General features: G+C 32.7%; 1 long non-coding RNA gene and 2 pseudogenes across 1 annotated transcript; 1 reads left to right on the top strand and 2 right to left on the bottom strand.

Annotated features, from left to right (window-relative positions):
* Positions 1 to 6846: 6846 nt before the first annotated feature.
* Positions 6847 to 10790, bottom strand: LOC133200999 (uncharacterized; annotated as a pseudogene).
* Positions 10791 to 17250: 6460 nt separating this feature from the next.
* The window catches only part of LOC133201110 (protein draper-like), a 255372-nt pseudogene continuing 246447 nt past the window's right edge, over positions 17251 to 26175 (bottom strand).
* LOC133201117 (uncharacterized) lies at positions 24337 to 25779 on the top strand. The gene is made up of 5 exons (XR_009723046.1): positions 24337 to 24491; positions 24584 to 24755; positions 24857 to 25107; positions 25200 to 25484; positions 25586 to 25779. It is a non-coding gene; the product is annotated as an uncharacterized LOC133201117 (long non-coding RNA).

The raw sequence follows: 26175 nt of genomic DNA, 5'->3' as shown, positions 1-26175 counted from the left end.
TGATTCCACCTCTAAATTTTGAGATCCGTGTTTGCTCTGCTCCAAATTCGTACCGCTTCATTGGACTTTCGAGATTGAATACTGTTCGTTTTCTTCATATTTCATTCAAAACATTCTGTTTTTGAATAAAGCTTACTCTGATCACATCTCGTCCCTTTCCACCCCTCCTGACATCCGCCTTAACATTGTCCTGTTACTCTGTTACATCTACCAGGGACTCCACAGTTGATGTTACACGTTTCCTGGCAATTATAGCCATACCGTCCTTCAGAACATTCTAGGAGAAATTTAAAAAAAACAAATAGATAAATGAAAAGAAAATAATAAAAACTATTCATTTCTACTTCCGCAAATATAGGTGTTCTCCTTGGTTTGTGTTTCGGATTGTCTGTACAGAAGAAGCTGCAAAATTTTGAAGGGAATTTAAATCATTGTTTATATACACGAATGAGAAGAAACATTTAAGACCCGAATTATAGCAGATCTGGATTCTAACATAGATAAATGTTTCTCAAAATCTTGAAATCTTATCTGATTTGTTTTTTTTTAAATATTGATAAATTGGCTTTTTGTGTACGCAATGGATGTAAAAAGAAAGTCTCCACCTTCTGTACATCTTTCTCCGTGAAATCCTCTGTCACATCCTCCGAAACATGTTCCATTAATGTGATGACATTGTTCGAAATTTAAACAAGAACCACATGAGATGCTACATTCTGCACCGTATAACCACCCATCACATTCTGCAAGATGCAATACTAATTTTCATAACTTATTTTCTAGCATATGAACCAAAAACTGAAAAAAAAACCTATGGTGAAATTCTATTAAAAATGGATATAACAGATAGTATTGCTGTAATGCATTCATCCTTTACTGCAATATCTTTTTTATGTTTTCTTCCAAATTGTAAATAACAATAAACAATTAAGCCCTTAAGTACATTAAATGTAATTTAATCTACGACGCCCTTCCTACCATTTCATTAAAAATCCAAGAGAATGAAATAACAAAAATGACTGTCTGAACCAAAAATTACCATTTTCACAGAAGGTTCCCTTCCATCCAGCGTTCCATCCAAACTCACAGGCACCAGTAAATCTGTTACAGCCTCCTCTACAGGTTGCATTACAGAACTCAACACAATTCTCTCTGTGTCTATCAAATGGACAAGCTGTCAGAGAAAAGATGATTGAAATACTATGAATGTCTCGTAAAATGGGTATATCTTATTAGTTATTTAGACACTTAGAGGGAAAAATAAGGAAATATATATGGGGTCCCTGGAAAAATGCATATTGGGTAAGGCGTATCCTTTCGAAGATTTTTCAATAAAATTCATTTTGTCCAAGTTAAGCAAACTGTTCCGTAACAATTGTTTTCACTGTAACGTCAGTTATTAGGCGTGTTCAAAATAAAACATATTGAATATGATCTGGACAGTGTGGCACTTGGACGGGGTATATTGAATTGATATGTAGTGAGAAGGTCAGATGGGGGCATATTAACAATATAATGTCGGTGGGCAGCATTATACCTTTTAATATCAGGCCAGTAGAAAGCAATTTCAGGGGAGTTGGGGGGTTGGTTAAACAAACATTTCAGCTTGACAAGCAAACAAAAGAAAGGTCACCTCACTTTATTATTGAGGGGGCACATGCATAAAGTAACTATGTTTTTATATCATTCTATATATCGGCATAATTATTGGGGGCACGTCCTACTCCCCCCCTGGTTCCTACCGCCATGTAATAAGGTAATCTTCTCGACCAATGAAATTTCAAGATTTTTATCAGATACAGGATAAGGGTGAATGCATATTCCGTTTGGTCAGTTTCTTCGTTTTAACGTCAAATTATACCAAGAAATATTTTCTTTGACTTAGACTTAAGTATTACATTAATATTAGCAAACATTCGGACATAAATCACACTGAGTACAAGAAATATTAAGCTGCAACATCAAAAGACTTATTTTCCATAAAAAATAGTTATCCATCTCTGAAAAAATCATATTCAAACCTGTGAATGTTAAGGTTAGGCCTTGGATTATCTATTAAAAACTGTTAACTTATATAGTGTATTTTTAATAGCTTTTTATTGCCGAAGATAAACAATGATTAGAACAATGAATTCAATTATATCGTGTCATCATATGTTCCCAATAGTAATGTTTCCGATAGCATATTTTCGTCGCGTGAGTTTTCACTAAAATAACATTATATTTCTAATCAATAAGGACACCTTACGTAGGGAATCTCGCCAGATCAATATATGTAAAAGATCAAAATTATGATGTGTGCAAAGGTAAATATCAGGTGAAAAAAACTGCATTAAGCGATGTAAATATCATTTTTCTTATTACCTTAAATTGTGGTCATAAAAATCCTCTGAAAACCCTTTCGATTGGCACTGTATCTAAAGACGCTCATCATCTGATAACGTACACTTCCAGTTGTAAAGTAATCATGTGCCTTAATTAGTTTTTCTATGTATGGAAGCCCAAAACCGTCATAAAATTAGATGATTTCTAAAGAGATGTTTTGAATAACGTCATTTTTAAATATTTTAGGCAGTGACAAATAAAAGAAAACGTTGTTATTCCTCACCTGCACTTTTCAGGGCGTATAAGTCACGCAGCACAGTTAAGGCTGCAATAAGGAGGCGGGGCCTAGTCTTTACGGGAAATGCTTACTATGACATCACACAAAATGAGTTGTTCTTCAAATTACCACAAAAAGAAAGGATTTGCTATTTTAAACTCTTGGATAGCTTTAAACTAAATCAATACTTACTATTGCATGTATTTTTGTCGTTGGTTAAATCCCACATAGCAATATATAAACAATTCATTGATCGCAATGCACTTGTCAATGTGACGTCATATCGTAAAATTTGACACAGTTTGTATGCAGTGAGAGGCGGATAAAGTTATATTTTATACAATGAAAAATGTATTTTGTAATTAAATAAAATATATTTGCAGATATATAAGAGGCCATTAACTTGGATGCGATGTCTGTTTTATGATTTTATTCATATACTTCCCGTACTTTCCTAGACAAGCGATACTGTCGTATATTTGTAGGCAGATACATTGAAGGCTAACAGAAGGGTCGAAATGAATCGATATGTTGCAAGGGCATACCCTCAATGAAGTATGACAAGCTTTTACACATAAACTCAAGAGGTATGAAGGTATTTGAAAAGTGCTGCGAACCTGGTGAAATCTTGTAAATGAATTAATTATATCTATATTTAATTTAATTGACCAGCAAAATATTCAACATACAGTCTAACAAACGTAATTTTAGTAATTATATAGTAGAATCTAAATAGGTTCGCAGTTCTTTTCACAAACTACAAAGAGTGTTGAAAAATATTATAAATTAAACTTAGATTTTTAACTTGGTTATGCCCTTGCAATATTGGAATTTATAGATGACCTCAATACTGCAGGTATATTTGTCAAAATCACGTGACTGCCACATTACGTCACAAGTCTAGATAAGAAATCTAATCGTCCCAAACATGTAGTTTTCAACCACATTACATTTGTCCGATAATAGTAAAGTCCTAAGAAGAATCGCCCATCCTTGTAAAGAAAGTATTTTCTATACAAAAAATTCGCCTATATTTCCATTTGTCACCTTAACTGTACTGCGTAGTGAAACAAGATGGAGTCCCTGTATACAGGGTAGCTAAGGAACATGCTGTTCCCTTAACAAATCTCAGAGACCGTGTTGACAATAGGGTTAACCGTACAAGATCATGATCGGAGCTTTTCCTGTCTCAGTATGAGGAAGTCAAACTTGCAAACCATTTGAAAGAATTAGTTTCTATTGGTTATGGTTATACAAGGACAGAAGTATTCACCATGGTAACATTATGCCATTCACCTGTAGAATTGTTTGGATGAAAAATGCTTATGCTTGCAATGGGTTTACAGTATCACTTCCGTGACATCAAATCAATTCTTGAAAAATATATCTTAAAGGATAAGCCCCATTTGATATATAACATCGATGAAAAAGGAATGAATACAGAGCAAGCCCCCTAATATAGCTGCAAGAAAAGGATACCATCCTCAAGTAGTTATGTCAGAAAAGATCAAAACAATTACAGTAATTGGTTTCGGGAATGCACTAGGAAATCAAATCCCCCCCCCCCCCCCCATGCTTTGTTTTTCCACGTCGGCGGATAATGGCGGGATTTTCAAAAAGGAAATCTGCTGCTGCTGACGGAACAATGACACCTAGTGGATGGTCAAATTCTGAAGTACGTTTTTCCTTCAAATATGAACAACCAATTTCTAAAGTATGTTCAAGGTCGAAATCCATCTGAGGCTATACTTGCCTTTGTGATGGTCATAGTAGCCACATTTCATTAGATCTAATAGACTGGACTAAAACAACGTTTTTCTTTTTGTTCTGTCCCTTCCTCTACCAAACTGAAATGGGAGATAATTCCAAAATTGAAACCAAAGAAAGAAAGGCCACTGAGGGAAATGAGCTTGCAACATCAAAACAGACACTACTTGCAAAGAGAAACAAACTGACTGCACTGGAGATAGTTATCCATCTATTGATGAAGATTTCTTTTCAAAGAAAGGTGGAGACGTTCAAAATAGAATTGAAATCTTAAAAAAAGAAGAGAAGTAACATCAGTCATGTAATTGGAGGGAAAGCTGTAACTGAAGATGAAACACTTGGAAAAATGAAAGAATATTTAAGCAAGATTGCTAAAAAAAAAAAAATATTAACACATTTAATTCTAAAACTACAAAACTGTGGTCGCCCGCGTGGCGCCGTGGTTAGAGCGTGTGTAAGAGCGTCTGCTCTAGAGTCGCGGAACAAGGAGCTGATCCTTATGTCTAGGGTTCGAATCCACTGCGGGACCTGGAGACCGGTCCTTCGGATGAGAATGACTAAACCGAGGTACCGTGTCGCAGTAGGTGTTGGCACAGAAAAAATCCCTCACTGTTCAATGGCCCTGAGTGCCTAGTATAGGTATAAATTCCCAGCCTTCTACCAGCAAAGGGTGGTGTTTCTATATGAGTGAAAAATTCTCGAGAGGGACGTTACACAACAAACAAACAAAAACAAAACAAAACAAAAAATGTGAATAAAACACCAACTAAAAGACCAAGAAACTAATAGCATCATCATTATCGGACAAATGTAATGTAGTTGAAAACTACATGTTGGGGACGATTAGATTTCTTACCTAGACTTGTGACGTAATGTGGCAGCCACGTGATTTTAGCAAATATACCTGCAGTATTGAGGACATCTATAAATTCCAATATTGCAAGGGCATAACCATGTTAAAAATCTCATGTTAGTTTATAATTATTTTCACCACTCTTTGTAGTTTGTGAAAAGTGCTGCGAACCTATATAGATTCTACTATATAATTGCTAAAATTACGTTTGTTAGACCGCATGTTGAATATTTTGCTCGTCAAGTACATTAAATATAGATATAATTAACTCATTTGCAAGATTTCATCAGGTTCGCAGCACTTTTCAAATATCTTCATACCTCTTGAGTTTATGTGTAAAAGCTTTTCATAATTCATTTAGGGTATGCCCTTGCAATATATCGATTTATTACGACCATTCTATTACCCTTCAATGAATCTGCATTCAAATATACCGCAGTATCGCTTGTCTAGGAAATATACGGGAAGTTTATGAATAAAATCATAAAATAGACATCGCATCCAAGTTAATGGCCTTTTATATATCTGCTAATACATTTTATTTAATTACAAAGTACATTTTTCATTGTATGAAATATATCTTGATCCGCCTCTCACTGCATACAAACTGCGTCAGATGTTGCGATATGACGTCACATTGACAAGTGCATTGCGATCGGTGAATTGTTTATATATTGCTGTGTAGGATTTAACCAACGACAAAAATACATGCAATAGTAAGTATTAATGTAGTTTAAAGCTATCCAACAGTTTAAAATAGCAAATCATTTCATTTTGTGGTAATTTGAAGAACATATATTTTTGTGTGATGTCATAGTAAGCATTTCCCGTATTTCCCGCATTTCCCATTTCCCGTAGGCCCCGCCTCCTTATTGCAGCCTTAACTGTGCTGCGCATGCAGTAAATAGATGACAGCTACCAAACATAATTGCAATTTAAAAAGAAATGTTTATGTCAACATTGTATGTGAATATACTCAATATTAGTGAATATTTAGTAGAATTTCATTCTTAGGTGTATAAATGCAAATTTAAGATATGTGTACCTGACTAAATATATTAAATATATCTTTTACAATCAAATATTTTTTTTTTTTTTTTTTTTTATTATTATTGCTCCATGCAGTTGTTCATCATACTTTAGTAAAGAAACATACCGAGAATCAAACTATCAGAAACATATGACGCTGGTTTTGATTCGTCAAATACAGTATCCATTTCATTTATAGCTAGAAAATGCATATGATGACGACTTTATGTCAATTTATTGTCGGCGATTTTTAATATTAAAAACTAATAGGATTTGAAAATCATTGACAAAACTGGGAATCAATTCAGACCGTGGTTGTTGTTAGACTATAGGAAACCCATAACGCCAAGATACAATCATGAAACAAATGTTCACTAAAGTTTTTTTTTTTTTTTTTTTTTTTTTTTTGTACCTCATTTATTACATTTTGGTCCAGAAATATCACGTTTATAATGTCTTTTACACAAGTTCGTGCCACACTATAATTACGTTTTCATATTTACTTTTAAAACCGGTATTGGAAAAAGAGACCATTTCTGTTGAAAGTGTATGTAAAAGAATGAGTCGGAATAAAAAAGATCTATCTCACGTTTGTCACATGTATCTCCTTGAGCACCGACATCACATCAGTTTGGACAACTTCCTTTCACATGATTACATTGTTCTTCATTGCTACAGTTACCACAGGTGAGGTTACACTCAAAGCCATATCTATTATTATCACATTCTGAAAATCAAAAAACCCAGGAAGTAATCATTAAATTATAATAAATTTGAACATAAACAATGCCAATATTTGTTTTTAAAAAAAAATTAAGAAACAAAAACGGGAATAATATGACAGTAATGTGTCAGTTTCTTTAGTTATATCAAATCAATAATCTGACTAATAATATTTACGTTTAATTATCTTTACAGTCAGAACAGAAATCATTATATAGGTTAAAATCAAGTTTATTAACTTATAGCTATAAGTTATTAAGAAGGACTTTAAAGGAAATTGAAATTGTTACGCAAGAAAACAAAATGATGAATTCAAATTCCTTTCTTTCTCTAAATATATCACTCTTCTTTCTCTTTCTCAGAAGGAATATATATACGTACGTTCCTCACATCGTGGACCTTTAAAACCTGTAATACACCCCAGACAAGATCCACTTACCATGTTACAATGACCCTCTTGACAGTTTAGTGGACACGGTAAGTCACATTTTTTTTTCCATAAAACTCTGAGGAAGGACATCCTAAAAATCAAGTGATGATAATGGAAAACTAAATTATCCCTGTACATACATTTTACGGTATCGTTTTTAAAGAGCTAGGTTCATTTTATGCATAAAATGGCCCTATCCTTATATCAATTATTTGACTATCACTCTCTGTCCCATTTCATATGTCAAAATAAAGTAGAGACTAAGTCCTTTCTTTTCTTTTAACAAAATTTCTTTTCGAAAATCCAGGTATTGGAAAGCAGGCTTTGAGAAAATGCAATGGTCTTGAATTTTGCAAAAAAAAAAAAAAAAAAAAAAAAAAAAAAAAAAAAAAAAAAACAAAAAAACATGCGTATATGACTTCCTTCAGCAAGGAGTTAAAATATGATCACAGCCCACGATCCAAAAATTAAAACATGTTTTGTAATCTTCAGAAACAGATCCTTCATTATGTTATTGCATATTTTGGATCAGAGGGGGTGCTCTATATGAAATATTAAAAAGTACCTCAACTTTTGGCTATTTGCAAGGGAATTTACTGGATATGGAAAAATGACGCATTTTATGACGTAATAATACATTGACTAGAGAGAAAAATTACGTCATGTTCAATAGATATACGGTCAACAAGGGTCCAAGTTATAAATACTGCATTTTCAACCAAAACTGAGCAGTTTCGATTTTTCAGAAATTCTCAGGGCCAAAAAAGGCCCTAAGTGGCTCTTGCTCTTTAAAGGATTAAAATTTCTTCTCCTCACTGAATATGTAAAAGTAATATTAATGACGTCGATCATCATTATCGTCATCATCATTATCCTTTTTTGTTTTAATAAAAACGTATCACAATTTAACAAGGAAAAAGAATAGGAAAGTCAAAATTGTGTACATTGGATAATAATAGTCTGTCATCGAGATGTACTGCTGGAGAATGAAATAATAAAATTTGGGGTAGTGTTTTTTATCGATATCACTAATATGTGTTTGAAAATTGTATTGCTTCAATTCCAGAACATTAAAATTTTTTTTATGATACATGAGGTTTTGAAGAAGATTAGTTTAAGAAGGTTGTGTCTCATAAGTACAAATTTCAAAAGCATCCCTATTCATGTGTTAACATCGATAAAAGATTACCCTCTTATAATATTTTTTTCTTGCAAGAAATTGGTATTAAATGGGTTTTGTTTTCTTAAAATATTTAAAACATTTTATATTCAACTGCAAACTAATACAATAAACGATAATGTTATCTACCAAAAGGAAATTAAGATAAACCTTCTCTCTGTACGTGTATTTGTATGGTATTTCATTCTCATAAAACATCTATTTTTAACTTTAAAAAAAATGTTCCATTTAATAAGTGCAGTACGTAAATATAACACTGCTTGGGCGAATTTTCCTTGTCTACTTCTTACCATAAACTTCAACTTCACATAGACAGTTGAAGGCGTACATGGAATATCCCCCAGGGTAGGTAACTCCTGGGCGTCTCTCATTGTAGTAAATGACGTACTGTCCATGTTTTACACAATCTATCGTTACATTGTCCGGTATTGTAGCTCTGGTGTAGTTTGTGTCTTTAAAACATAAAATTCCTTCATCTTTGTTAGTTGTGTTCGATATGTAAATAGAGAAACCAAGGAATCGAGCTGTGTAATCATTGCTTGAATCTGGAGAAATGGTATTAAAATTCAATAATATAGGTGTGAAATATGAAGATAACGAACAGTATTCAGTATTATTAAAAAAAAAACGTTTCAAGTATGCAAATAAGTTTGGGATCTTTATTAGCTTAACAAATTGAACAAGATACTTGTTTAACAATTTCATTTTCATGTCTTAGATAAGATTTTTGTGAGAAAATCCTTGAATTCACGATGACGTTTGTAGAGAATTAGAATCTAATAACATGAAGACAAGACAAATGAGACAAAGAGACTAATATCAGAAGAATATTAATTTCATTACTTGGCACACTACACTTTTATTTTTAATAGACAAAATTTTGCCACCAAATTAGAATTATTTCATATATCTATGGTTTAAAAGCCGAGGCACTTCACCTGAAATAGGTGATATCTCTACATGCAGGGGTGAAAAGAACATACAATCAATCCACTTAGCAAAAGTCCTTAAACTGAGTTAATACAATATCTAAAATCAATAAAGACCATATAGTAGGTAAACTTGCTTTATTCTAAGATGTTTACACAAAAACAGAATGGACAAATAAGAATAAGTAGTCTGTCACATATTTGAGAATTCAGCATTGATAACTCATCGAATTTTTTTCTTTATTTAAATATTTTACATGTTTTAAGCAAAGAGAAAGAAAAAAAAAAACTATTTTCAAAGATGCATGTACTACTGCAGTTAATAGCCAATTTAGTAACCGGTGACATTCTTCTATGAGGAGTAAACAGAATTTTGAAAAAAAAAAAGGAAATTAAAACAATGATAAAATATATTACTAAATTTGAACTAGATTTTTTTACGGTCCCCATGGAATATTGTACGTCCTGTAGTAGATAGTTATATGATGAATACTGAGCACTCGTCCTAAATCCACCCACCAGATTGCAGTTGTTTTATTATTGGCAAATATCGTACATTGTCCTCCACGATGTGACCCGTCTGACAACCGGCCATCCACTGCTTTATCCGCTCCCAATGTGGCCAGGATACGGATACTGCTGTCAGGCAGTCTTGTTAATTGCCATGTTTTCTGTTATTAGATTAAAAGAATACCGTCGTGGTAAATCTTAGTTTTATCCACTACAATTTTGTTTTCCCAAGCAATTGCATTCATCTTCACTAACAGACAACATTGCATTATGAAAACATGTAACAACAGTATTATGGCCAGTAATATATTTTTTTTTTTAATAAAATGAATGTATTCTTGGAAAAAATCATCCAAACAGGGGGTATTTTATATCTTTTATTGTTCTAATAAGTTCCACTGTATGATATTTTATTTGTAAGTGAAGTGTTCTAAAAAAAAATATTTGATAATCTGAACAAACTTATTTTCAAAATTACATAATATGCTACATACATGTATGTAACTATATTTGGTGAGATGTATAGAGAATTTTAGTAAATATGAAAGCTTTTCATTTAACCACATTGTACATGGATATCTAACATAAAAAGACAGATATTTTTATCGCCTTAAGGAATAAAATAACACAAAGTTCAGTCCGTAAGACTAAACCTTGGAGTTGTCGTCTCAAATGGTATTAATATTAATACAGCGCTGAAACTTAGGATGATAGGAAGTTTTCTCTTTCTTCTTTTTTTAATTACTTATGAGATCTGATCCATACATGAACCGATATATGGAATTATAATTATACAAGTTTCCTTACTGGTGTGGAACGACTGGCTGTTGATCGGAAAAAAAGGTACATATAATTAAATACCTGTGACAAGAAAATGTAATACAAAATGAATATGCATGTCATGATAAAGGGACTGTCAAACGATTGCGTCGAATTTAGTTTTTTTTTTCGGATCACAAAATGGGTGTAGGTAGGGACGGGGTAGGGAATTCGCTGGTAGTCCATTTTTCTCATAAATGCTTCTTTTTTTATTTTCAAAGGAAATAAATGCATATATCTTACATGATCTCAAGCTTCTTGTCAATGATTCGTCAAACCCTTATAAGGGAAACAATATTTACAACCATCAGAACACGGTGTTTATCTACAAAATTTAAATTTCTTAACTATTTTGTAGAGAAATTATGATCTAGCAATAATGCTTGTCATTACTAACTTTGCTAAAAAAATGTTAATCACAACAAGTTCTTTCTATTCCTCTAAGTTTTAAGTACGATTATTTTTCGTGTATGTCGTTTATTCTGTATTTTTAAAATTAAAATTATATACTCAATTCAGAAACACACTCAGATAAATACATAAATAAAGCAAATAGAGATAATAATGAAATAAAATATGTTTGCCTTAATTATCTTACGGTTGCACATCTGAGCACAGGCGATAGCTATTACAAATTCATCATTAAACCTGAAGTAAAATTTAACACTAATTTTATGCATGGGAATGATGAGCAATACGACATATACGTATATTTACAGGAAAACATGGTGGGTTTTTTAATTTATATTTTTTTTAATAAAACAAAAATCGCCTTCTTGATAAATGTGTATAGCAATGGCAAGCTGACATGCAGACACATACATTCCAAATTTTTATTTACAGGCACCAGTTGACATTTAATTTAACCTATTATTTTATTTTACCAAAGCGCTTTTTTTCCTTTAAGCAACTTAAGAATTTTTTAACAAGATATAAATTTCCTTAATTTTTTTTATCTTTCCAATATTTCTTTCTCTCTCCCTCTAGCACTTCTAGAAGGTTATGAAGAAAATGATGGCCTAGACAATTGTGCAGATAAACATATGCACTTGTCCTTCTTTGCACTCACATGAGAAGAAACAAAAAAAAAAAAAAAAAAAAAAAAAAACTAGAGGGTCGGGGGAATGTGTGCTTAGTACATGCATTTCTGAGGTAGTTTTTTTTTTTTTAATCATTTGTTATTCTGTAAAAAATCGTGAAGGAGTTTAAATGAAAAAAAAATATTTTCAAGCGTAAAATTGTCTTCTACACATTTTTGTTGGTTGATTTACATAAACTTTCCTTTATGCCAGAGGCCCAGTCACTTACGTTTAAACTAGACGTTCCTCAATACATTTTTCTCAAGAACGAATACAGTGTAATTAAAGTATTGCTACTTTCACGGGTTTTCTCATGAAAAAGTGAGATACATTACCAGTATTTGTGCTACATACCTGATGATATCGATGGTGTTTCTTTTCGATATCGCTTAAATTCCTGATATGTCTTTTGAGATATTTTGAAAACAGTTTAGAAATAACAAGCTATTAATAATTATATTATTTGTATATTAAAAAGATACAAAATCAGATATGCTAGGAACATATGGTCATACCTTAAATATCTCTTAAATATCATGTTAACCTTTTTCTGTTCTGGCGAAAATGAGCTCAAGAACTCTCTGATCTAGTGTGATAGCTGACATGTATTTTCAAGTATACATTATACATTGTCTTGTTTAGAATAAAAAAATATGAAAACGTAAGGAAACGAAATTTTTCCAGGGGTTGGTTGTTGTATATCTTTAAGATGTTTTGTATTTGAAGAAAAGGTGCATGATATGATTGTGAATATGACAATATTTATTTGAAGATGTGGTCAATTATGTGGATATCACAATTTTTTTGATTGATTAGCTGATTAATTGTATGTTGTTTTACGTACTGTTCGAGCATTTTTCACTTATATAGAGACGTCACAATATACCGCTGAATGGCTTTAAATTTAGACCTTTGCTCGGCATTCAGAGCAATTGAGCAGTAAGGGATCTTTATCGTGTCAACCCCTGTCGTGACACTGTGCCTCGGTTTTTAAAGTCTCATCCGAAGGATGATCCATCCGCAACTTTCACTTCACATGACGAAGGAACAGTAGCTATATATATATTTTTTATCGACTTAGGTCAGTCGCGGTCTGGGCTGGAACCCACGAACATCCGATCACGGAGCGAAAGAAAATGAATATCACAGTATTTTTTTGAAGATGTGGTGTATTATATGAATGTGAATATCAAAATAACTTTTATTTTTTAAGATGAGGTGCATTATGGCAATACAAATGAGAATCCCGACTGATTGTCTTCTTTTAAAAGAAACAAATTCAGCATCAGTAAAAAAAAACCGTTGGATTTAACAGGAAGTCAAAGTTATTTTAATGAAACTTAGGACTTCACTGTAGATGATTGAAATGTAGGTTTCTGATTAATGCTGTTTCTAATGAGAGAGAGAAAAACATTATATGAATGCAAATAAATCTTACCATAAGCAGAAATAATTCTTTCGGTCAATAGTACTCCAAAAAGACAAAAATACAGTCGAATTTCACTATTCATTCCGTTTGATACGGGATGATTTGAATCCAGGAAGTAAATTTTTAACAATAACCTAAAGCTGTTTTAACTTGAATTATGTCACGTATGCATAGCTATGGAAGGATATCGTATGGTTTTAAATATAACAGGTATGTGGTTTGTTTGAAAGTACAGGAAAGGATCATAAAAACAGTTTAAGATGTTTTTTTACGAGTATTAAATGAAATATTTTTTTTTTATTGCTGAAGCCAACGAAATAGTGGTACAGATTTAAACTATAAAAATATCTCCTCGTAGTGTACTGCTTTGAATATAAATAATTTGATCTTTTTTTTTCTTTTAAGCAAAAATGTGATGAAACACCAACGCTCCGCTAAAATCGAATTATAAATTCATGTACAAAAACATAAAATCCTAACGAATACTGAAAATCTGATCAAACTTTCATAGGAGTTACAAAGGTTATTGTTCATGCACCGAAAATATTTTCAAATCTAAGTTTGTGACATGAGTTATGTTAACTTCAGTCTTCAATGTGCATGTATAACTAAGCAGATCAGAAATGTATTAGTATGTGGGATATTTGATTGTTTTGATTATATGAATTGCTCTGTTTGCTTCATTCAAATTTTTCTCCTTTCATAACAAACAATGATTTCAAATATATATAAACATTATGATTCGACGCAATTAATATTAGTAATATTCTTAATCACAGAAGGGTCCAGTCTTGTATTCCACCATATTTCAAGCTGAAAACCACACCTTGTTTTTCTTATAAATATACATCGACTACTGCTTCCAAACTTCTTAATTAAAAAAAAAAAAACTTTACAATGCCTAAGTATCGAACATACATAATCCTCCTACGTGTTCATGTGTTTCACCCTACAACTATAGTCCTGCTGGACATGTCCTAACTGGTGATATAAACATAGTTTAATGACGACATTAAATCCCCTATTTTAAAAAGGCCAAGATTTCAGAACCTCCTTCTTTCAACTGGCGTCGTTATTCTATAAATATTTTGAATTCTGTTGAAGATTACGCCATTTAATGGATCAAAAACGCAAAGGAAGACCCTGACACTTTGTCAGAATGGATTAAGAGCATCAAATGGATGTTGAAATCTCTCATTAAGGGGCTGTATGAAAACTATTTATCCTTCTGTCCTTAATAATTCAGAAGTGAAAAAGGAATTAGATAAATTACATGATCAGTACGTACTGGTCCAAGCTGACAAAGCTGGTAACAACATAGTCTTTGCTGTAAGGCTCATTATTTGAATTGTACTTTAGAGGAACTAGGATTTAATTCTTCAGGTGCAAATTACACCCATAGCTTCCTACCTTAGGAGGAAATTCTGCAAAATCAAATGTCCGTTTTAGATATTTTTAATACTCCCAACAATCAAAATGAATTTGAATTACCATACCTTTACTGGATTCCTAAACTTCAAAAATATCCTTACAAGCAAAGATACATAGCGGGTTCCAGTAAATTTTCTTCCAATCCTCTTTCTTTACTCCTCAGTAAAATATTTATTGTATTGAAGGAGAAACTTCAGAATTACAGTATATTCGAGAAGTGGTCTAAATCAAATGTGGATACATAAAAACGCCAAGGAACTTTTAGAAAATTTTAAGTCACAAAATATTAATAAAATCAATGACATCAAGGCGTACAACTTTTCAATACTTTATACAACCATTCCCCACGATAAATTGAAATCCAGACTTTCTGATGTCATAGACAGCTGCTTTTTCAATAAAAATGGAACTCGTTAATATACTTACCATTTAATTGGTCATTTGCAAAATTATGTTGTTAAAAAGCATTCATATTGTACACACAAGTACTCTGAAGTTGATATTAAAAAGATACTTGAGTTTCTGATTGACAATATCTATGTAGTTTTTTTGGAGATCAGGTCTTCCAACAAATATGTTGGAATTTCCATGGGTACCAATTGCGCCCCGTTATTAGCAGATGTATTTTTGTATTCATATGAAGCAGAATTTCTTCAAAAACTTCACCATGAGAAAAAGAGAACACTTGATGTTGCCTTCAACTCGACATTTCTATATATCGACGACGTATTGTCAATTAACACTTGTTACTTCCATTCATATGTCGACCGATATATTCCAGTGAGCTTGAAATAAGATATACCAAAAGTCTGACACATCTGTTTCATATTTAGATATTTTACTAGAAAAAGACGTTAATGGTAACCTTACAACAAAGCTTTATGATAAATGTGGTGACTTCAACTGTTCAATCGTTAACTTCCCTTTCTTATGTTGTAATATACCCCTATCATCTGCATATTGGGTTTATATCTCTCAGTTGATTCGATGCGCAAGAGCATGCTCTACATATGAACAATTTCTGAAACGAGGCAAGCTATTGACAAACAAGTTGATGAACCAAGGATATCAACAGTCTCGTTTGAAGTCATCAGTTTGCAAGTTTTATGGTCGATACAATGACCTTGTCAGCGCATACAACTTATCATTGAGTCAAATGCTGACTGATGTTCTTCATACTAATTGTTAGGCTATTATTTAGACACTGAACTGTTTATGGATTTTTCCGGGTTTTTTTCCCCGATCATGACAAGGAGCACACGGCGGGTGTGACCGGTCGCAGGGGATGCTCACTCCTCCATGTCACCTGATCCAACCTTTAGGTGTTGAGGCCCATATTTGCTCTGCTCCAAATTAATATTGTTTTATTAGACTTCCGAGATTGAATACTGTTCGTTATCTTCTTATTTCATGAAGTAATTATGAACCCATGATGGAACTCTGGCGGAAAAAAGAGAAAAAAATAGTCTCATGAAGTGTGATTAATAATTCTATTTCTACAATTTTGGCTTTCATGTCAAGCATATGTATTTAAGACACAAACATGGATGTAACTTGTTATCAAATATGCGGTTTTAAAATATAGTTGAAGAACCAGACGTGATATAAAAAAAACAACTTATGAAAAATATCATAACAAAATCCATTTATTGTTTGAATTTCGGGAATCATGAAAAAAAATTTCAGCAAAAAATAATCGTATATTTTGGACATGGTTTTTCTTGGCTGATTCTTTACATTTCCCGAACAATCATGCGATTTGTTTATTATACCGAAATAAACAAAACCTTTTAAAATAAACACCAACCTTCGAATTCGGTATCATTCTCTAATTTAATTTCATTTCTTAAGTCACTGAAACAACAATAAAGTCTTCTACTATTGTAAATTTTGTGACGTCTGTAACTCTCAGAAATTTTGATATAATTGACGGTGCTCTGCAGGTAATAAAACGCGGTCTCTGAACAGTTTAAATATGATGTAAGCATGACGCTGACTTTGACAAAATAAAGATTAAAGCCTTGTCATGTGACTGTCTAGAACCAATCAGCATCAGAATCAACGATATTTTTCCTAGTGAGAGCAATCAGATTTAGAAGAAATAGTTAAAATTTGCTGATAATTAGTTGATGTTGTTTGTGATTTATGCGATCTTTGCGATAACTTTAGAAGAAAAATGGTAACAACCGTTGAGGTTATTTTGATGCCTTTATGTATTTCATGTAATTGAAAGCTCTAATCATACTGCTGGAATGCATATAATGAGCTCACAATCTATAAACACGAGTTTTCTATCCTTAATTTATCTTTCTACTTTTGTTGAGTCTTCATATATTTACATATACCAGAATTCTGTTCTGATACACGATCTTCTTTCAAGTGAGCAAAATATCATCAAAAAACATGTTTCTAAAAAAAGTTTTCCATAAAAATCTTGACATTTGACTTCAGAAATTTTAAATGAAATCAAATAACATCATTTTTATTGAATCCCTAAGAAACATTAATACGAAAAATAGAACATGTCAATTTTCAAAATGATCATCCTAACCTTAAAAATGAACACATTATTCAAGACTGATGGCTAGTTACATGGAGTACTTGGAGGTAAAATGTAACAGGAAGAAGATCACTTTTATCTAGGTTTGCTTGAGCTTATTTACAAGGATGAGAAATGACTACTGCGGGTTGTAGAGAGAAGAAAAAAAAATAAATGAAAAAAAAAAACATTGTCAGTTAAACTATGAAAGTACAAACAATGTAAAATACAAAAGCTATAAATCAAGTAAATAGTTACAGACGGAGCGGTCTTGTTAAGAGAGTATTTCCCTCTTATTCAAAGTCTGTCGGAGAAGTACCGTTTTCTCTCAGTTCAACTTTGCGTATTTTAAAAGCAAGCAATTATCTCATTAATTTAATCATTTCTCTCTGATTTGCATGATGTTGGGAAAACATGCTGTCTTCACATTTATCTCAATTATATCCGGGTTCACATAATCCAGAACAGGATCCGGTCACGTGATGACACGGTTTATTGCCTCTACTGTAAACACATCGTTCTTTACATTCTCTGCCATACAAACCAGGATAACAGGCTGAAAAAGTGAAAAGAATATGAAAGGTCTTATGTCAGAAATTCAGAGAATCATGTTTCAATGATATCATTTGTAATTCAGATGCCTTTTATATAGTTTGAATGTATAACATAGTTTTGAAAAAAAAAAAAAAAAAAAAAAAAACAAGTCAGTGATTTTGGCATTTTTCAGACTCTAAGTACAAATAAATAGAATTTTTAACATCCAATGTTCAAACGTACGTTTATTGCATTTTTTCTGCTGATACCCAGGTTTACATAAGGAAGGACACGTCCCAGTCATGTGATTACAAGTCTCATCACCGTCACAATGGCAACATTCAATCTCACAATCTCTGCCATACCTTCCGTGATTACATGCTTAAAAATCATGAATAAACTACATGTTTTTTTTTGTTTTTTTTTATTCTTAACTAACATACGATGTCATGTCACGCCAGAGTCTAGACGTTCAATATGCCACGATCAGTTTGAAGAGGACGATCTAACTGAATTAAATTTGAAAAGGATTTGTCCGTTAGATTTTTTTTTTAAATCTTCTTTAGGAAGAATTCCATTTGTATCAAGTCGAGTAAATCAAGTAATAACTGAGCTCGACTTAATCCAAAATTTGATAGAGAAGAGACAAAACCATATTTATGTACAATTGCCAATGCGAATTCCTTTTAATAAAATAACCCATTTATGGAACTTCTCATTCTCTAATATTTCTGTGTACTGCTACGGACCCAACTCACAGTTATTGTTATACGCGGCATTTCAAGAAACCGCCTTCACTCTCAATTTTAATAAACGACAAAACACTAAGATATGTTGCACTTTGCCTCTAATGTGACTTTAATTATTGAAAATAATTGCAATTAATTACGTACATGTAATAATTGGTAAAGAAACCCATAAAATTATTAATTTGCTACTATCATCTATCTTAAAAAATTACAACAAAATGAAGCCAAATTATGAATATGATTGATAAGTAATATTCTCTACTTGCAAAGAGAACTTACCCTTTTTTTTGTTTTCTCCTTTGATAACAGTTTAACCAAATCAATGCACTGATTAGACCAGATCTTGGCCTTGATTTGGTTAGACACAAGAGCTTCTATTGGCACTGCTGTGCTGACAAATCCTGTTTGTCCCTTTATTTGACTCCGTGCTGACGGGCAATGCACTATACTGAGAATTCATCGTGACAGTGCTATCTGAGATGGGAAACTGTGAAGATACATGCACGTTACCATTGTCTATACTCCCCTGATTATCCGAAATCGATCATCTAGTGTTAACAACCTCGTTAATAAGTGTTGTTTTTGAAGCTGTAACCCTTTCAGTGACGGTTTTGCTGATTTCTTCAACCACATCACCTGGTACCGATATTTGGTCTGCTACCAACCGTTTTTTCTTTCCTTGTCGGGAAGTAGTGGGTGGAACTGCTCGTGCCCTACTTAACTGTCTCTTTGGAGGCATGGTATATATGCTGAAAATATATACTTCTAATTCTTAAGTGATGCTGTAAAAAGAATTACTTTATGCTAGAGCTAATTTGCGTCATCCGGTCAATAAGAACTAAAAGAGATATGATAAGATAATATTTTTTTCCGGATCTGTAAAGTAAACTATATATATAAATAAAATAAATTCATAAGTTTCTTATAACCTTGTCTAACACTTTTTAATGGAATTTCAGGTTAAATTAGTTGCTCAAATAGGGTACTTTTGCATTCATATTATTTTTATCATTATTTTTTTTTTTAATTATTATGTTAAAATTAGCTGGTTTATAATGATAAATATGTATAGTTTAATGTCATTTGTATCTCCAGAGTTTTCCTAATACGACAGTCTCCTCTTAAATAATGTTTAAATTCAAAGAATAAAATCTCGCAATATAATGTTTTATATCTTGTCCTCAGAAAACACAAACAACTTGTGTTGATCCCATTGAGGAAAACCTCGTTAGAGGAGTTTTAATACAATGTTGTCCTCGGGAAACACAAACAACATGTGTTGACCCCAGTGAGGAAAACCTCGTTAGAGAAGTTTTAATACAATATTGTCCTCGGGAAACACACACCACTTGTGTTGATCCAAATGAGGAAAACCTGGTTAGAGGAGTTTTGAACCATATTGTCCTCAGGAAACACAAACAACTTGTGTTGATCCCAGAGAGGAAAAATAAAAATAAAAAAATCAATATATAAATAAATAATAAACATAAATAAATAATTAAATTAAATAAATATTGCAAATAGTAAGAAGAATATCTTGATTATCAACAAGAAGCATAGTTTATATTAATTTCAGTACTGGACCATCATATCATACTAAGTCACATATTTTTTTTTTTTTTTTTTTCAAATTGTATACTTCGATCTAATACATGCTCCTTCCCCCCCCCCCTTTTTTTATTATTATTTAATTTTTACATATTGGTATATACATGTATATTATCACATATATATATTTATTTAATTTTAAGAAAATAATGATAAATCATTATTATTATATCTACATTATGGATTTAATGATCTATATCAGAAAACACTGAAACCTTGTACACTTTAGATAGACTAGGACTGGCTTCAGCTGTCCAAAATGTTTTATCACTTCCGCTGTTACAGCAGTGCGGTCATCTTGACCTTCACATGTAGAACATACGTGGCCACAAAGGCTTCGACATAGATTATCGAAGAAGTTCGAAAGACGAAGAAATAGAAAAAATCGACTTTTTAATCCAATTTCTGTGACGACCGGAAGTATTGACGACGGAAAGAATATTCATGGTGACATCTACAAGTCATTATCTATGATATCTGACAAAGTTAACTTTCATATCTTAAGCTGTTCTGGAGAAATGGAGCGGACATAGTCCTTTACCAAATTTCGTCTATACAATAATATTAAGAATATAACAGAATGCGGTGTAAGGTTCACGTCAAAACATGGCTGACGCAAAACAATTCCTGAAATTTCCCCTTCAATTCGAGCATTTCTGCATTGGACAGGGCTGATGGTTGTTTATGAGATGAAAAACTATGTGTAAACTTTCTTAGTTTAGCGGAATCATGAACATTTTCGGCGTGATGAATAATTTGTTTACAGTAGTGATGAGGCTTTCGCGCACCTGCAGGAGCGGATCCAAGGATTTACAAATGAATAAAATTTAATAGAAATGAAGTTTTAATACTTTTAAATATTATTTAATGAAATTATTAATATGCAAGTAATAGATATAGAAGAAAACGCGAAATGCTAATGAATGCAGCTGACAATCACTACTTTCTAAAGATAAATTAATTCTAAATAAAATAATTATAAATTCTATAGACAAAACAGAAGAAGAAGGAATGGTAGCAAAATGTCAAATCACATCAGGGGAACCGAATTTTATTAATAAAACTCTTAAGAAGTTCCTTATAAGTTGTGAATTTTATATCTGTGTATTCTACCTGGTTGCTTCGAGGAAGGGGGGGGGGGGATCTTGAACATAAACATGTAAATTAGCATTATTTTGTAGAAAGAATTAAGGCTTATAATTTTGAAAACGTCAAGAAGAGTTGCTTGTGATATGAAAGTCAAGGTCATTTTATAAAGAATGCAAAACATAAAAGCGAAAAAGAGAAAAAGGGGGGGGGGTTAAAGATGGCAATGTCTTCTACAGTTGACATAAAATAGGGGCGAATAAAATGCACCCACATATCATATACAACCGTTTTTATTTAATATAAACTCGTTTCCATGGCAACGGGAAGGTTTTTCTGGCCTATCCCAATCACCTGGAAGGTGTTAACTCTACACCACTTCCTACCTGAATAAGCACTGAGCAGTCCCCGCAAACTATATATACGGGGGAAAAATCAATATTTTGTAGTGTTTAAGAAACGTTGGTCCTACGTTTTCGGAAATTCTAAGATATTTAAAGATATTTAATTCCTTCTTAATCCTATCAAGAAACTGGTAATACGTAAAATCTTCAAAGAGGGGTCTTTACATACCCTATGAATATTACAGAAAAAAGAAGTTCGAAAGACGAAGAAATAGAAAAAATCGACTTTTTAATCCAATTTCTGTGACGACCGGAAGTATTGACGACGGAAAGAATATTCATGGTGACATCTACAAGTCATTATCTATGATATCTGACAAAGTTAACTTTCATATCTTAAGCTGTTCTGGAGAAATGGAGCGGACATAGTCCTTTACCAAATTTCGTCTATACAATAATATTAAGAATATAACAGAATGCGGTGTAAGGTTCACGTCAAAACATGGCTGACGCAAAACAATTCCTGAAATTTCCCCTTCAATTCGAGCATTTCTGCATTGGACAGGGCTGATGGTTGTTTATGAGATGAAAAACTATGTGTAAACTTTCTTAGTTTAGCGGAATCATGAACATTTTCGGCGTGATGAATAATTTGTTTACAGTAGTGATGAGGCTTTCGCGCACCTGCAGGAGCGGATCCAAGGATTTACAAATGAATAAAATTTAATAGAAATGAAGTTTTAATACTTTTAAATATTATTTAATGAAATTATTAATATGCAAGTAATAGATATAGAAGAAAACGCGAAATGCTAATGAATGCAGCTGACAATCACTACTTTCTAAAGATAAATTAATTCTAAATAAAATAATTATAAATTCTATAGACAAAACAGAAGAAGAAGGAATGGTAGCAAAATGTCAAATCACATCAGGGGAACCGAATTTTATTAATAAAACTCTTAAGAAGTTTACTTAACCTTTAAGAGATTGTTAGTAAAATAAAACAATAAAATTGTATGGGGAAAAAAATGTGGTACCTTATCGCTTAAAATAATTTGAAGCTATCCAAGACACATGTGCTTTTCACGGCGTCCTGAAAGAAACTGAAAAGCGACGCTCTCTAAACGACCGTGTCAAGATTTTTCCCGCGCACGATTTCCATTGGGCATTTATCGAATGTTTTCATTTCCAAGAATCACTTGCGTTTGCCTCTCCTAATTTTGCAACGCCAAAAACTTCCAAGGATAATGCAAGCGCGATAACTCTTTCTATACGCAGTGCAGTCCAATGTACATAAAATATTTTAAGTAAAACTTAAAATTCATATTTTTAGTCGCCATTATTAAGTAAAAAAAAATATATATAAATCCAATTATTGAATTGGAAAGAAAATTGTCAATGCGAAAATGTCAGCAATCAAGAAAGTTACTCTTAGGGTAAAATGGGTTTGTCTATTTCATATCAGCACTGTTCTGCACTGCAAGATGTGATGTCACTAGATACATCAATAAGTAACTAAACTTGATGTCACACACAAACAAGACAATTTAGAATCTGAAGTAGAAATAGTATGAGTAGAGGCGACAGAGAAGGTTTAGTACAACAATTAGCCAGGCTGTTAATTCGAGAAGGAGAGGTATAAAAACAGATGTGTTTAAAGAACTTATCCATCGTGTATCAAAATTAGCATTATCAAATAACCAATGATTTGCTGATTAATTTGATATCTTACTCAAGTAAAAACACCAATGCATAGGTAAGTTCTCGTTGAAAATCTATTTTTACACACCTGAACGCGAAGTCTAAAAATACGAATTTCCGGATGTGACGTCACATTAGTGACTCTAAGGTAAACAAAGAGCTTAGGCATGCCGAAAGAAAAGAAAAGAACTGGCAAGTATTGTGTAGCAGCGGGCTGTACGTCAAATAATGCCGATAATATTTCACTTCACGAATTTCCAAAGGAAATAAAACGTAAAATGGATAAATTTTGTAAAAACAAAGCGTCAAGACTTCGCTCAGCCCAAGAGGTTTTCAGTCTTATGTGAACGTCATTTTGCACCAAATTGCTACCCAGAGGAATACAGAATCAAACAGTCTCTAGGTTTTGAGATAAAGAAGAAACGTCTGCTACCTGATGCTGTGCCCACCGTTCATTTGCCTAATACAGCGACGTCCTCAGACGCCCCCATTCACGATGCCAGCAAAATGGATGTCACACACGTGCCCAACCTAGGTGTACCGTTGGCTGCATCAACACCACTAAGAGGAGCATTTAGGAAAAGGGAATGTTTACGGGTATTGCATAATTTCTTTTTGGAGAATAAATAATGTTTATCAAGGAATAATTAATATAGCAATATATGCAAACAAAAGATCTAGACTTAGCATATGATTATTATAAATTCCTGTTTTAGTAACTGGGCAATAGCACACATAACACTGAAAAAAAAAAGAATTTGGAGACACAAGAACTTGCGGAGAACGTAGAGGATGGATTAAATTCAAATGAGGTTTTTATCATTTTTTTATCTACAAAAATTAATAACCTATTAAATTGTTAACCTTTTTTAAAAAAATAAATAATGTCTTGACAGGCAGCATGCTCTGTAGGAGTGCAGTGTACAGGGCGGAAACCCCATCAAAGGTCCAAGAAAATACAAAAAAAGTAAACATTGTGAGAAGGGTGAGTACATTTATGATTTGTTGTGCATAGATACCATTAGACTGCAATTACAAGTATTTCTCTTATTCCTTACACAGCTGTGCAGTGTGACTTTCCAAGTTATATACCGAAGGTTTGCAGTATTGGAGTTCAGTGTAATAGATATCTTGAGGAAGTGAGAGGTGAATAAAGATTTTAGAAAAAAAAAAGTTCTCATTTTATATTATATATGAACAATCAACAACCTAAATATTCATCGCTATATTATTTTTAGATAATTCTAAACCATGCAGAGTGATAAGTATGAGCACGGATGAGTAAGATGATCTTTATGTTCCCTCCAGTTAGGATGAAAATGAAGACAAAGACAACGACACAGACTACTGTCCAGAGTCAGCTGAAGAATTTCTATCCACTGAAATTTCTTCAGATGATGGGTCTGACCAGTTAGTTAAAATATTTATCAGATTTTTTTTTTCCAAATAAAGTACAATTTCGGACAAACAAATATACATGAATTAATACAAAAACAAACTTTCATTTGTAGTGATGATAATTCATACAAAAAAATGGACAGGAAATACATCGTATCTGAGTCGCAATCGATACAGTTGTTTTCAATCTGTCTAACTTGTACATCTGCCACACTTTGCCAAGTAAGACCAGTTTCAGGCCCAATGATCAAGATTGACCAGTGTTGTGGTATATGTGGATTTCAAAGAACTTGGAACAGCCAAGAAATGATTGGATCTTTACCGTCATGGAATTTATCCATGTCAGCAGCCATATTGTTTTAAGGTACTTTTTAATTAGCTTGCACAATATGTATTTTTATTATGCTAAATACAAATGTTTTACCAATGAATGTATTATCATATCTCTTATGGTAGGCCTTATACAAAGCAAAGCGCTTCGTTTCTTGGAACATATGAATGTTGCTGCCATAGCATTAAGTACCTTCCACCAACACCAGAAATACTATCTCCATCCAGCTGTTTCGACAATATGGAAGGATTTTCAGAATAATTATTTTAATCAAAAGACCCAACAAGGAAATCCCTTAATTATAGGTGGAGATGGTAGAGCTGACACTACCTGGGCATTCGGCTAAATATGGCAGGTATGCTATGCTAGACATGGATCTAATGCTTGTCATAGATATTCAACTTGTTCAGGTTTGATTTTTGTTTTAAAAATTCTAATAAAGAATTCTGCAATTATTTTAACTTTCAATTTGAAATTCGAATTTTTCCTGCAGCAATAGAATTTTTTGTAGAGCAATGAAGTTCAAGGAAGCTATCATATGGAGAAGGAAGGATTTATACGCAGTATTAATAACATTGAAAGCAAAGGCCTCAAAATAGAGAAAATTATAACTGACCGACATCTTCAGATACAAAAACATGTCAGAGAAAACATGCCTCACACAACACATAACTATGATGTGTGGCATGTTGCTAAAGGTATGAGTTCAAAATAATCCACGCAGTTCATTTTTAGAGAAATATTATATTCGAATACAATGAAATAGAAAAAAAAACATTAGAGTTATTTACCAGGTAGAAAATGATTATGTTTTACACCTGTAGGTATTAAGAAGAAACTACAGCTCTTTCCAAGCTCAAGGATTGCGAGTCCCTGCAACCTTGGATAAAGAGCCTTTGCAATCATCTCTACTGGGTTCCAGAATCAACCCCAAGTGGTCACGGGCAATTGATGCTGGAGAAGTGGCAATCTGTCTGCAATCATGTGCAAAACATTCATGAACATGATGGAGATATTTTTCAGTCTTGTGACCATGGACCCCTAGAGGGACGCGAGAGAGAAAAGAAATGGTTGAAAAAAGGCAAATGTTACTAAAGCTAA

This window comes from Saccostrea echinata, unplaced genomic scaffold (assembly GCF_033153115.1).
Source record: "Saccostrea echinata isolate AGI-Se365-2 ecotype Australia unplaced genomic scaffold, CSIRO_AGI_Sech_v1 ptg000042l, whole genome shotgun sequence".
In the NCBI taxonomy this organism is placed as follows: Eukaryota; Metazoa; Mollusca; class Bivalvia; order Ostreida; family Ostreidae; genus Saccostrea; species Saccostrea echinata.
The sequence above is the reverse complement of the archived record's forward strand: the minus strand, read 5'-3'. Positions and strand labels throughout refer to the sequence as shown.